We start from the raw sequence: 12865 nt of genomic DNA, 5'->3' as shown, positions 1-12865 counted from the left end.
GGCCTGACAGGATCAGAGTACCAATTCTCTGTTTTTTATGCCTCAGTGGTCAGGGTGTCAGGCTCCTGCAGTACAGACCAGTGGAGAGCTGCAAGAGTCACTGAGCGCCATCAGCTCAGTGACAGAACCGTTTGCTTCATCCAGAAATATTCCACATATCGAGCAGGAGCTGGGCCATGCCAGAAATGTGGCAGGAGCTGAGTAAAACAGGAACAGATCAATGCACATGCAAACAGCAAGCCTGCCCCTTTATGGAAATACCATAGTCCATCAGAGGTAATTCTTGACAGCTGAACTCTTCAATCATCCACCATGAGGAGAGGATGCAGAGAGACAAAAAAAAACACCTTGATTAACGTCAAGCATCAGGAATTTTAAGGGGCATCAATTCTGTTTATATCTCAGCCACTACCTGCCCAACAACACAAAATGTTTAATGATTACTGATTAATTAGCCTCCAGTGGACCTTTTGTGTTTCAGCTGTAAAATCTTCCCAATGGGCAAGAGAGGTGCTGCATTTTGTTACTTAATATCCGTCTGTATAACTGCATGGAAAACAACACTGGCATAATCACAGTGCATCAGTATGACAAACAATAAACAAATATCCCAATTAACGGGGAAGTGAAGGATCGAGTTTTTCAGTGGGTAGACAAGGTCTGCAGTTCCGCAAATAAAGATTGTGCAGCTGAGCATTCTAAAGGAGATGTCCGAATGGCTGATAACATCCTGGCCACCACCATTCCTTTCCCACTGACTGTTTAAGAATTGGCTTCATCACTGTGGCTAGAAAAATCACTTTCAGTACCAAACAACTCCATCACGAAATCAAAATGCACATGACTATGGTTATGAACCTAGCCCAGCAAGGTTCAGCTTGGTTTATCTCCTGTCCAGCTTCACTTTGAAGTGTGGCAGGCTAAATTTAAAAGTGGGGCTCTCTAAATTTGTACAAATACGAAGACTCTGACAACAGCCATAAATGCAGAAATATTTGAGGCATCCACAGGTTTGCAAGAACCTCAGATGGATAAGATCTCATCAGAAGGGAAGTCCTCAGTTCTGCTGAAGGAACATACTTGAAGGGTGCTGGCCTTCCCTTACCCTCTGACCAAACTGCTGAGCATTTCCAGCATTCACCCTTTTTATTTGAGGAAATGATCATTTTCCTAACATCTTTTAACTTGTGTTCGAGTTGAAAGTTGTCAGTATTCCACATGGGTCCTGGTTGCTTCTCATTTCAATTCAGGGTGTTATTCATATTTCCGGGCAGCACAGGCAAGATGCCGAATTTTGCACATTATGGACAGCATGAGGCAAAGATTATGATTCACAACGAGCAGCCTTATTGTGATGCAAATCAAAGACATTTATTCAGAATATAAAGTTTAAGAACAGGAAGCAAGTTATGACTGAAACCAGAATCCCTTTTAAAAGGGTACGTTATGACTATATTAGTTCTTTATTTCTCCTTTGCACTTAAGTCATTATGTTCATGTCCCGGCACATTCATGCCTAATGGCACCATTCACTAAATAAAAACACAAGCATAAAACATCATTGGTTATGTTTTATTAAGTTTTATGTTTGATTAAGTCATTCAGCCCATCAAACCTGACCCACCATTCAATATGATTGTGATTAATCTGCCCCAGGCCTCATCTCTGCTCCTATGCCATTTCCCCATTACATACAAGGAAGCGCTTGACGTCCTGCTTTGCGGAAACTGCCAAAATGTTTGGCCTGGAAGTCAGCCTGAAGAAAAGGGAGGTCCTCCATCAGCCAGCTCCCCACCATGACTACCAGCCCCCCCCATCTCCATCGGGCACACAAAACTCAAAACGGTCAACCAGTTTACCTATCTCGGCTGCACCATTTCATCAGATGCAAGGATCGACAACGAGATAGACAACAGACTCGCCAAGGCAAATAGCGCCTTTGGAAGACTACACAAAAGAGTCTGGAAAAACAACCAACTGAAAAACCTCACAAAGATAAGCGTATACAGAGCCGTTGTCATACCCACACTCCTGTTCGGCTCCGAATCATGGGTCCTCTACCGGCATCACCTACGGCTCCTAGAACGCTTCCACCAGCGTTGTCTTCGCTCCATCCTCAACATTCATTGGAGCGACTTCATCACCAACATCAAAATACTCGAGATGGCAGAGCTGACAGCATCGAATCCACGCTGCTGAAGATCCAGCTGCGCTGGGTGGGTCACGTCTCCAGAATGGAGGACCATCGCCTTCCCAAGATCGTGTTATATGGCGAGCTCTCCACTGGCCACCGTGACAGAGGTGCACCAAAGAAAAGGTACAAGGACTGCCTAAAGAAATCTCTTGGTGCCTGCCACATTGACCACCGCCAGTGGGCTGATATCGCCTCAAACCGTGCACCTTGGCGCCTCACAGTTCGGCGGGCAGCAACCTCCTTTGAAGAAGACCGCAGAGCCCACCTCACTGACAAAAGGCAAAGGAGGAAAAACCCAACACCCAACCCCAACCAACCAATTTTCCCCTGCAACCGCTGCAATCGTGTCTGCCTGTCCCGCATCGGACTTGTCAGCCACAAACGAGCCTGCAGCTGACGTGGACTTTTACCCCCTCCATAAATCTTCGTCCGCGAAGCCAAGCCAAAGAAGAAGACAAGGACATGTAATGATTATCGTCAATTTTATTTCATAAATTCAGGAATTCCTTTTTAAATCTCCCAATGTTCAGTTGAAGCCAATGTACCATTTATCTCCATTTACCTTCCATTTACCACTTGCTACACCTGCTTCTGACTTTTATGCATAAGAACCACCTAAATCTCGATCTTTGCTCATCTGCAAACTTTCTCCATTTAAAATAATAGTCTGTCTTTTAATTTCAAATGCCTACATCAAACAAACCTCTGAACCACCATTCTTGCTTTTCTCAGGCCTTTCATCTAAGGAGACTGCGGGCTCCTATCAGTCCACTTAATGGTGCCCAATGAGATACTTGAAGCCTAATTAATCTGTTAAGCAATTTTCACACAGTGCTAAAAAAGGGGTATTAAGTGTTAAGAAGAGCTAAACAGTAAGGACTGACTATCTTTATATAAAACATTACTGGAACATGGAATACTTTACCACAAGGAAACTGGTGAGACAATGAAGGGAATTGTTTAAGTATAAAGGAAAAATGCAAAGGGTAGAGTGAAAAAAATGGGAATGGACTGCAGAAGAAATTTAAGGAACCAATGGCATTATTGACATCAGGGTACAGGAGGGTTTTCACTTTGGTCTCATTTGGATGGAGCTAATTCTAAAATTCAGTTTTCCCAGTCAAAAACAAAGCTGGAATGAAATAGAGCTGGGTGAAATGTGGCCACAATTTTAATGCTAATGTGCCCAACTTTGGATCACTGCTTCCTGCTGAAAGGGTTGTATAATTTTAGGATTATTCCTGACCAGTACAGTACACTCAAATTATAAAATATTTGGTAAATTAAGTAATTTTGTAAAATTTCATGTGTTTATATCTATCTTGTTTTATAATGATCACATGATCTTTTCTCGAATCCCTTTATTCAACAACATGCACTCACAAGTCCTATGCACATCCTCGTTAGATATCCATAAGTCCCCCCAGTTTTGACCCAATAACAATTTTCTACTCCAGAAGAACATCTCTGCCTGGAATTAGTGTGAGATTTTTCCACTTATCACCTGAGAAGCCCAATTTGAAAATAATCAGTTGCCATTGAATTCTCTGGGACCACTAGAAATTAGTTAAGGCAAATTTTCAGCCAGCAACTTCCATCTGATCAATCTGGGTTGGACTTGAAACTGGTTGAAATGTCTATTGCACTAGATTGTATCTTCATTTAAGGAATTTTCAAGATGAAAGCCACTTTGCTTGGAATCAGTTGAAAAACCATTCACCTTACATGGGAATAGTCCCTTTTCCCTTGGGAAAAGAAAAGGCACCTGAATGAAGAAAAATGGGAGGAGGCTTGAGTGTAGCATAAATTCTGCTCAGGCTGGTTGGACAAACTGCATGTGTCTGTTCCACATGCATTCCAGGTACCATTCATAATAACCTACATAAGATGATTCAAAACCTTACTCATGATCCATAATTATAATTCACATTGTAACAAGCCAAAGATTCAGTTACCCAAAAGGCAATGAAGAACAGTTGATTAAAATGGTCATCCTCCAACTTTCAACTGCACATTCTGAGCATAGACATAGGGCATATTATATATTTTAATATACAAGTTCATAGTTCCATAGGGGCAGAACATGTTTGAAATTAACATAAAGACTTTAGGCAATAGAATCAATGCAAGTGAGATGGTATAAAACAGATCAAATAGAAAGCAGAGCATCTCTAGGATATCTACTGGGATTAAACCCTCAGGAGAACGAAATAAAATAAATCTCAATTCAATTTAATTTAACTTAATTTCTTACTTTAACAATTTCACTTTACATATGAATTAATTAGAATCAGTCAAAATCGAAGTAAAAAATGTTAAATGGGAAATATAATGAAATATTCAGTGTATTTCAACTTGAATACATTACAAACAAGGAATGGTTGATGGCTGTGCATATCGATGCTTATTTGTTCCATTCTAAATATTTAAATGTAGACATACAGCACAGTAACAAGCCACTTTGGCACACGAGCCCATGCCCCCCACCAATTACACCCAATTAACCTACAACCCCAGAACATTTAGGAAAGCAGAGCCCACGGATGAAACCCAAGCAGTCACGGGGAGACCGTACAAGCTCCTTTCAGACAGCGTGGGATTCAAACCCAAGTCCATGTCGTTGGAGTTGTAACAGTGTTACGCTTACCATGCCACCCAATCTGTGAATCTGTTCTAATTTACAGCTTTAACAATAACTAACAACAGAAAAATGCTTTAAACAAAAGAAAATATAATCCTTCCAAAGTAATTAAATAAAACAAAGGCCTTTAACGTCAGCCATGGATTTGTGTTTGCTCTCTCCTCAGTAAGGAGGTGAAGATCCTGAAACCTGAGTCCAGTATCGAATGAGTTCTGTACTATCAGTGGTACTATTTCTGGAATGAAATGGAAACCCAGGCTCTGGATATCCTTTCAAATGGATGTAAAAGATCCCTTGATGCAATTTGAGCATAGGAATGCCACTGGTGCACAAATCAAAATTTATTGCTTAAAAGGAACATAATTCAAAGAAATTATCTGATTGTTAATGCTTCATGTGCCATTGAAGTGTATGAATTGGCTGTTTTATTTCTAACATTGCACCATAATACAAATCTATTTGGTAGCTGTAAACCTGAGAACTGAAGAGGAGATACACAAATTCAAGTCCTTCTATAATTTTCTCCATAATTTTCCTGTGTTGCTAAAATTAATGGAGTGGGAGGAACAAAGAGGCGCAGAGGAAGGAAGTTTATTCCAAATGCACAGACAGAAAAAAAAAAACAATGATGGAAGTAAGTCAGCTTTGGAAGGTTTGAAATGAATGCACTCTGTTTAAATTACCTGGTTCTCTGGCAGCTTCACTTCTAACACAGACATTTCTGAATATTTTGCTTACTCGGGTCATTCTGCTGGCTTTCCAGTTACACTGGGTGTCACGGGTCTCCCAAGAACATGAAGAATTTGAGTGAGGTGCTTCTGCAGTTCAGTTGAACCGTTTGACTTGAAGAAGGCACGAGCTGCTCTCTTTTTCCTGAACTAAATCATTTTTTTCAATATTTGCATGTGCTTTATTACAAAGATGAAATAATTTTGAATAACTGAATTATTTCCCATTAAAAAATCAATTAACATCACTGATTTTAATCAGTAACATTGGAAAATAATTGGCTATTTCTTATTGAAGAAGCATTAGCTGGAATATTGGGATTCGAGGAAATGAATATTTTTGTACCACTGTTTAAAGACTAATGAAGGCAAGAATATTCATACAAAACTCCCTGTCGTAACCTTTTATGGGCTGGATTATTTTAGGATGATCTTTCGGGAGTTCCCTAAATCTTTTCTGTGCCAGGGACCTATAACTGAGTTCCTTGGAAAGCAGTACTGAGGATTGTAGCACAATTGTACTTCAATTTTAAAATTACTTTCCGGTAGTGCTTTGTCCCAGGAAAGAACAATGCCAGTCACAGATCTGGTTCAATAGAGATTTCAATGATATTCCTTTTTTAGGATGAGTCAACTAAAGGAAGGATACCTCCAGATATATATCTCCAGCAGCTCAAGTTGCCATTCCCAAGTTGGACCATGAGTTGGTGCCAAAGGCAGGTGAGATCGGAGGTTTAATTTGGTGTGAAGGGTACTTGTGTGTCAGAAGTTCCACATATACTTGATGTGCAAAGAAATTCTTGGTGATGTGGAAACTATTGCCAACAAATATTTCTGTTTCTCCCCTCTACCATACAGCAGTAATCATCACTGATTAAAATAAAATTTGACTAAGTAATCTGCCCTTTCAGTACTTCCACTGCAGAAATTGGAAGATAATCCGAGAGCAAACATGTGTTTAATAAACAGAAGAATTATCTTGAGAAATGTCCCTGGATTCCAAATCAGCTCCACGGCCATGCTGTGTGTCATTAACAATCTCATGGCATTAATATTCCATAAATGAGTGATGAGTTTTAGGTTCAGGTGGGCATACCTTGCTGTGAAGTAATTGTTTCATTCTTGGCCTGCAGTCGCATCTATGAAAATTTAATGTTCCCCCCAACACATTTATGAAATATTTCAGATAGTAATTGCTAAAATAAAAAATAATTACTTCCTAGAATTTATCTCCTCCAATTTTCAAAGAGCTGCACTTGTAGGCAATCAAATTAGTTTGAATAAAGTAAAAAGCGTCCCATGGGAAACAAATGAAGGAAAGAACAACATCCTTTCCAGGTTGTTTTCTGCAATTTTCTCTCACCTCTTGACTGGTTTTAACAGAGAACAACAATGTGAAGGCACGGCTGTATTATTTATCTTTTCCTAGAGCTGAAATTTAACTGGTTTACATTATCATCTAAGGGTAAAGGTCATTTTCTTCTGTGTCTTCAGGATCGAGATTGATTTCTCTTGGAAAACAGTATCAAGGGATATAGAGCTATGACGGGTAAATTGGGTTGAGTCACAGCCCTGCCATAATGAATTAGAATAGCAGGACAAACGTAAAAGACTAAATTTCATTCCTTCTTGTCCTCTATAAAAATTCCAACCCAAACCAGGCTTGGGTGGGATGGCACATGAAATGTCCTCTATAAAGTTGCAGCTTCTTAACTAAAAGACACAATTTAATCCATATCCCAGTAGTTGGCTGTTTCTGTTAGTGACTTATTACACAATAATGGAAATTCCAGTTGATATTCCAGTTTGCAGAGTGTGGTGAAAAAGTGAAGGAGGGAGCTGATTTCACCCGACAGCAGTCGTCTCTCTGAGATTGCAGATTGTGGTTTCAAGATACATAAAGACCTCAGCTGCCATGTCAGTGCAGTATCACTCAATGTTGGAAATGCTGCATCTTGGATATGTTATACCAAAACACCATCGTCCCTTCAGGTAGCTGTAAAAGATACTATGGTAAAAGTATGAGGGAGAGCACAGGAATTATCCCAAGTGTCCTAGCCAATAATCCATGATATCTTTATGGCTGTGAGAAATATTATATAAATGCAATTCTCTTTTAAAGAGCAAGTAAAGAAATAGGACACTAAAGTCATCCAAAGCATGTTAGTAAATTATTATTGACTACTCGCTGCTACAATCTGGTCCAGTCAGCATATGTTATAATTGCATAAGTAGGTGGATGTGTATAATTTCTGTTACCTAAGATAAACATCACCACCTCAATGAGCACAATATGAGAGATTCAATCTTGATCACGTTGCTAGAATTTTCAAGGTTGTAATATGTCTTTGGAGCAGATCCTAGAGAGATACACTTAACCCTGCAGCTGCCAAAACCAACCAGAATTTTTTTTTTAAATTCAGAGGCTTGGTAGATGACTAAGATTCTGATGAGCGTTATAAACTCAGCACTCCAGTGCTAACTTTCTTTCTGTGTGCCATTCAAACCATGTTGATGCACAGGAAGAGCTGGAAGTGTGAAAGATTAGCGTACTGAAAGGCAACATTTTACATCAGAGGGAAGGAAGCAATTGGTAGCTACAGATGTGATGGAAGTTAATGTGGCAATAAGGTGAGTAGCACTTAATAGCATAGGATTGAATAGAATCAAATGCATGGACAGTGATGCCTATTTTCTCAAATAAAAGAGCCCTTATAAAACTTGTGTTGATGCTGCAAATGACATAACGCATCAGTATATGGCCAAGATTGGTGCAACCTGTTTACATTAAGCTTTTTGAAAGGGTGAGTGCATCTTATGAATTAACGTCAAATTGCAGTTTTCTAAAGTGTCCTGTTGGAGCTTGCACAGCACATGAGCAACAGAAGTCAAAACAATTTGCAATGGGATATAGATTAGATGGGGAACAGGGCTAAGGAATGGCAAATGCAGTTCATCTCAGAGTGATGTGAAGTGCTGGATTTGGGTAAATCGAACCAGGGTAGGTCTTACTCTGTTAATGACAGTGTCCAAAAGAGTGTTGTAGAGCTGTAGGACCTAAGGGTGCAAATTAATACCTCTTTTAAGATAGCAACACATTTAGAGTAGTGAAGAAGGTGTTTGGAACACTTGCCTTTAATCGGTCAGGGCATTGAATACAAGTGTTGGGACATCAGATTGAAGTCATACAAGATGCCAATGAGGCCTCTCTCAGTTGCAATATTGTGTTGAATTTTGCCTAGCTATAGGTAGGATATTATAAAGTTGGAAAGTGTATAGAAGAGGCTTACAAAGATTAATTATCTGGAATAGGTAAGGTCAAGAGTGACTGTTTCTGAGAGTAGAGAGGGCATAACTTTATGGGGAGTGGGTGGGATTTAGAATGGACATGAGGGGACATTTCTTCATTCAGAGGTTGGTCGACATATGGAACGAGTTGTCAGACTAAGTGGTCGAGGCAGATACGTTAGCTTTCTTTACAAAGCTGGAAGGGATAGGAGAGGTGCAGCCCTAATGCAGGTACATGGGATTAAAGCAGGAGGGCAAGTTGTTCAGCATGGACAAGCTGGGCCTGTGGGCCGGTTTCCATGTTGTGGCATTCTATTACTTTATGACCACAACTCGATCTGGCTGCATGATTGAAATATCATTTGTACTAATATAACTGTAAATATTTGTTCGTTTACTTATTTATTTATTTATGTATTTTATATTTATTATCTCATTCTATACTGATGTGATTTTTAAAATAAAAGTACCCATTTGGCTGCCACAAATAAGAATTCTGTGCATATGTTCATTGTAATTCTATGTACAGGTATGTCAATAAACTCAGTCATTATTATCATTGTAAATAAATTTACAGATAGTGCTGTGGCAGTGAGTAAGAAATATTTTATACTGGAGAACATGGGGCATCAAAAGAATAGATTATTTTTTCCTCCATTTTACTACAGTTCAACTAAAACCAAACCAGAAAGCACAGGATGAAGGTAAGTAGGGCATAGGAGTTTTGGAGGGGAACTGAATATTTTTTGCTTCCAAAGGGTGTATGGAATTTGGAATGCACTGAATGGGGGAATGGTGGTGGTGGGGGGGGGGGGGGGGGAAAGAATGGAAGCAGAGATTCTCACATTTATGAAGTATCTAGAGTACTGCTTGAATGAGCAATGCAAGGCAATACAGGTCGAGTGCTGGTAAATGGAATTTTTTTTATAGATAGATACTAATGGTCAGATGACAAAATGGGCCAAAGGGGCTATTTCTGAACTATACAACTCTGTGACTTTTATGATATGGATGATCTTGTCAGCTGGTCAGAAAAGCACCAAACAGAATTCAATCTGGTGAAGTATGAGGTAATGTTATCAGGGAGGATAGACAGAAATATAGAATAAATGAAAGGATACTAAGAGGATCACAAGAAGAACGGGATTATGAAGATCTTTAAAGGCCACATGGTTGATTGATAAGAACAGAGGCATGCAATACAAGGATGTGTACATTTGTTATACTGCACCATTACAGTTTGTAAATAGGGCATAGGATGTGTCAAGGTCTGGCAGAAGGTCAAATAACTGGGAGTTTTTGTTTAAGGATCCAGACTACAAAGCTCATAACTAGCTAAATTCCAGAAAAGTACCAGAAAATTGAAAATTATGTTTAAAAAAAGGGAGTAAGAAGTAAGGTGGGGTTTAAAAAAAGGGAGTAAGAAGTAAGGTCAGTTAGCTTAATATCTATTGTTAGCAAATAGTTTCATTTAAAAAAAATCAATCGTACTTGACGGATTTATCTGATTTTTTTTAAAGAATGTGACAAAGAGTCGAGAGGAGGGAACATGTAGATGCAGTATATTTGGATTTCCAAAAGTATTTGATAAGGAGACACATAAAAGGCTGCTTCCTCTCTTAAGAGCCCCATGCATTGGAGAAAGTGCATTAGCCTGGAATGCTAACTTGGTTGACATGGACAGGTTGAGTCCAAGGGTTTTTTCCATGTTGTATGATTCTATAAAATAAATTTCTACACACCTCAGTTTTAAATGGCCAGCCCTTAATGTTGTAATTATGTCCCTTTGTTCCGGATTCTCCTCTCCTACTACAGAAAATATCTCAACATCTACCATGTCAAGCCCCTTTAGGAGCTTACACGTTTGAATAAGGTAATCCTTCATTCTTCTAAGATGCAAGGAATACAGGCGCAAACGTATAGGAAATCCTTATCATTCCATGTCAATCTTCTTTGAAGTGCTTCCTACATCATTATATCCTTTCTAAGAGAAGGAGACTGTGCACTGTGTTCCACGTATGGCCTCACCCACACCCAGTACAACTGCAACGAAACTTGCTTATTCTTCAAATCCATCAAAGAGCAACATGCAATTTGCCAACTACAAAGTGGACCTGCCTGCTAACTTTTCGTGATTCATGCACCAGAGCATCTGGATCCTTCTGAACTTCACTCATTCACAGCCTCTCTCCACCTTTTTATTCCTCTTACTAAAGTATGTGACCTCCCCAAGCCCCACCCCCATCCCCAACACTTATCACTGCTCAGAGGGCACTGAATCTCTGAAATTCTCTGCCTCAAAGAGTGGTGAAGGCCAGATTATTAGATACAGTCAAGGTTGAGATAGATAAATATCAAAGAATTAAGGATTATGGAGAAGTTGGACAGAAGAGCTCAGGCCAGCATAGATTAGCCATGGTGGGGCACAATTAGTGAGCATAATGTTATAGCAAGTTATCAGACATATAATCACAAAGTGCATTCTCTGATTATCTCCAGCTTCACAGTAGCTTCTCATTTTTTACTCTTGTTGTACATATATCACGTTCACTGTGGACTCTCATATATGCACATAATGGCACTCATAAGTTCTCGTACTGTTTGTTCACTGTCATCTCTCATTAAATTTCTCTCCCTCATTCTTCTATTTCCTGACTCTATACATACCTACCTCTCTCTTTTCAATTCCTTCTTGTTTTTTGCTTCCTATCTTTCTCTCATCATCTTTTTTCTCTATTCCTTTCTTTTCTCTGCCCCATTTTTTTCACCTACACCAGACTATCAGTATTAGCCTCTCTTTCTGTCTGCTGTCTCTCTTTCATTGTTACTCATCTGGTACATATTGGAGCTAAGGGTTCACAGAAGATATGAGAGGGTAGAAGCTGTGAGCAGCAGGGGTGTGGTCTCATGGTAAGGAAGGGTAGGCATTTGGGCCTGAGATGAAGAGAAATCACAATCAAAGTACATAGTAATTGGGTGTCAAGGTGGTAATGGATCAACATTAAATATCAGAGTAGTCTTTAGGGGCTGATTGATTTATTCTTGTTTATGTTTCTTATCTTTACCCCCTACCCTCTCTCCCTTTCTCTCTTCTTCAAGAGAGAACTATCACAAGCCAGCAAGTTTCTGCTCGATGTTGTTAATTGGCAGATTTCTTATTAATTCTGAGAATCCAAGAATAACCAGTGTGATAATAGCACATTCCTGAAAACATTTAAGCTATTTAAACCATTGAAAAGTACCAGCATTTATCAGTTGAAAATCCACTAAACTAAATAAAATGTGATAAAAACAGGAAGAAGCAAAGCTGAGCCCTCCACTACACCTGCATGATTGCTTGGTTACATTTAAGATCTGTGTCATTAATTAGCCTCCTGAATTGGTTAAATGATTTCCCATCCTCAGCACTGTCCTGCTTTTTAATAATGAGATGAATATCCTGAACTCTGCATGGATCCTCTATGCCTTGATAATTCTGGCTTCATTGGGTAAACATTTTACTCTGGGAGTGCTAGGTGCCTGGAATGCATTGCCTGGGGTGGTGGTGGAGGCTGATACAACAGGAATATTCAAAATACTCTTAGATGGGCATGTAACATAAGAAAAAATAGAGGGTTATGGATGTGAGATAGGGAAAACTAGATTGTTCTGGAATAGATTTACATAAGACAGCATAACATTGTGGACTGAAGGGCCTGTACTGTTCATTGCCATAAAAAGTGAATCTTTCAAAAACTCAGCAAATTTCAATCAGAACCATCTTTGGTAATGAAATTGGAGGTTGTAGTTCCAGAGTTCTCCTGCATTTATTACACTGATCTTTTTCTTTGGCTTGGCTTCGCGGACGAAGATTTATGGAGGGGGTAAAAAGTCCACGTCAGCTGCAGGCTCGTTTGTGGCTGACCAGTCCGATGCGGGACAGGCAGACACGATTGCAGCGGTTGCAAGGGAAAATTGGTTGGTTGGGGTTGGGTGTTGGGTTTTTCCTCCTTTGCCTTTTGTCAGTGAGGTGGG

The 12865-nt window shown here is 39.6% G+C and overlaps 1 protein-coding gene across 1 annotated transcript in view; it reads right to left on the bottom strand.

Moving 5' to 3' along the window:
• Positions 1-12865, bottom strand: part of pax5 (paired box 5) — a 246713-nt gene that overhangs the window by 21350 nt on the left and 212498 nt on the right. The gene's annotated exons all lie outside the window — the stretch shown is intronic.

Source organism: Narcine bancroftii, chromosome 1 (assembly GCF_036971445.1).
Source record: "Narcine bancroftii isolate sNarBan1 chromosome 1, sNarBan1.hap1, whole genome shotgun sequence".
Lineage (NCBI taxonomy): Eukaryota > Metazoa > Chordata > Chondrichthyes > Torpediniformes > Narcinidae > Narcine > Narcine bancroftii.
The sequence above is the reverse complement of the archived record's forward strand: the minus strand, read 5'-3'. Positions and strand labels throughout refer to the sequence as shown.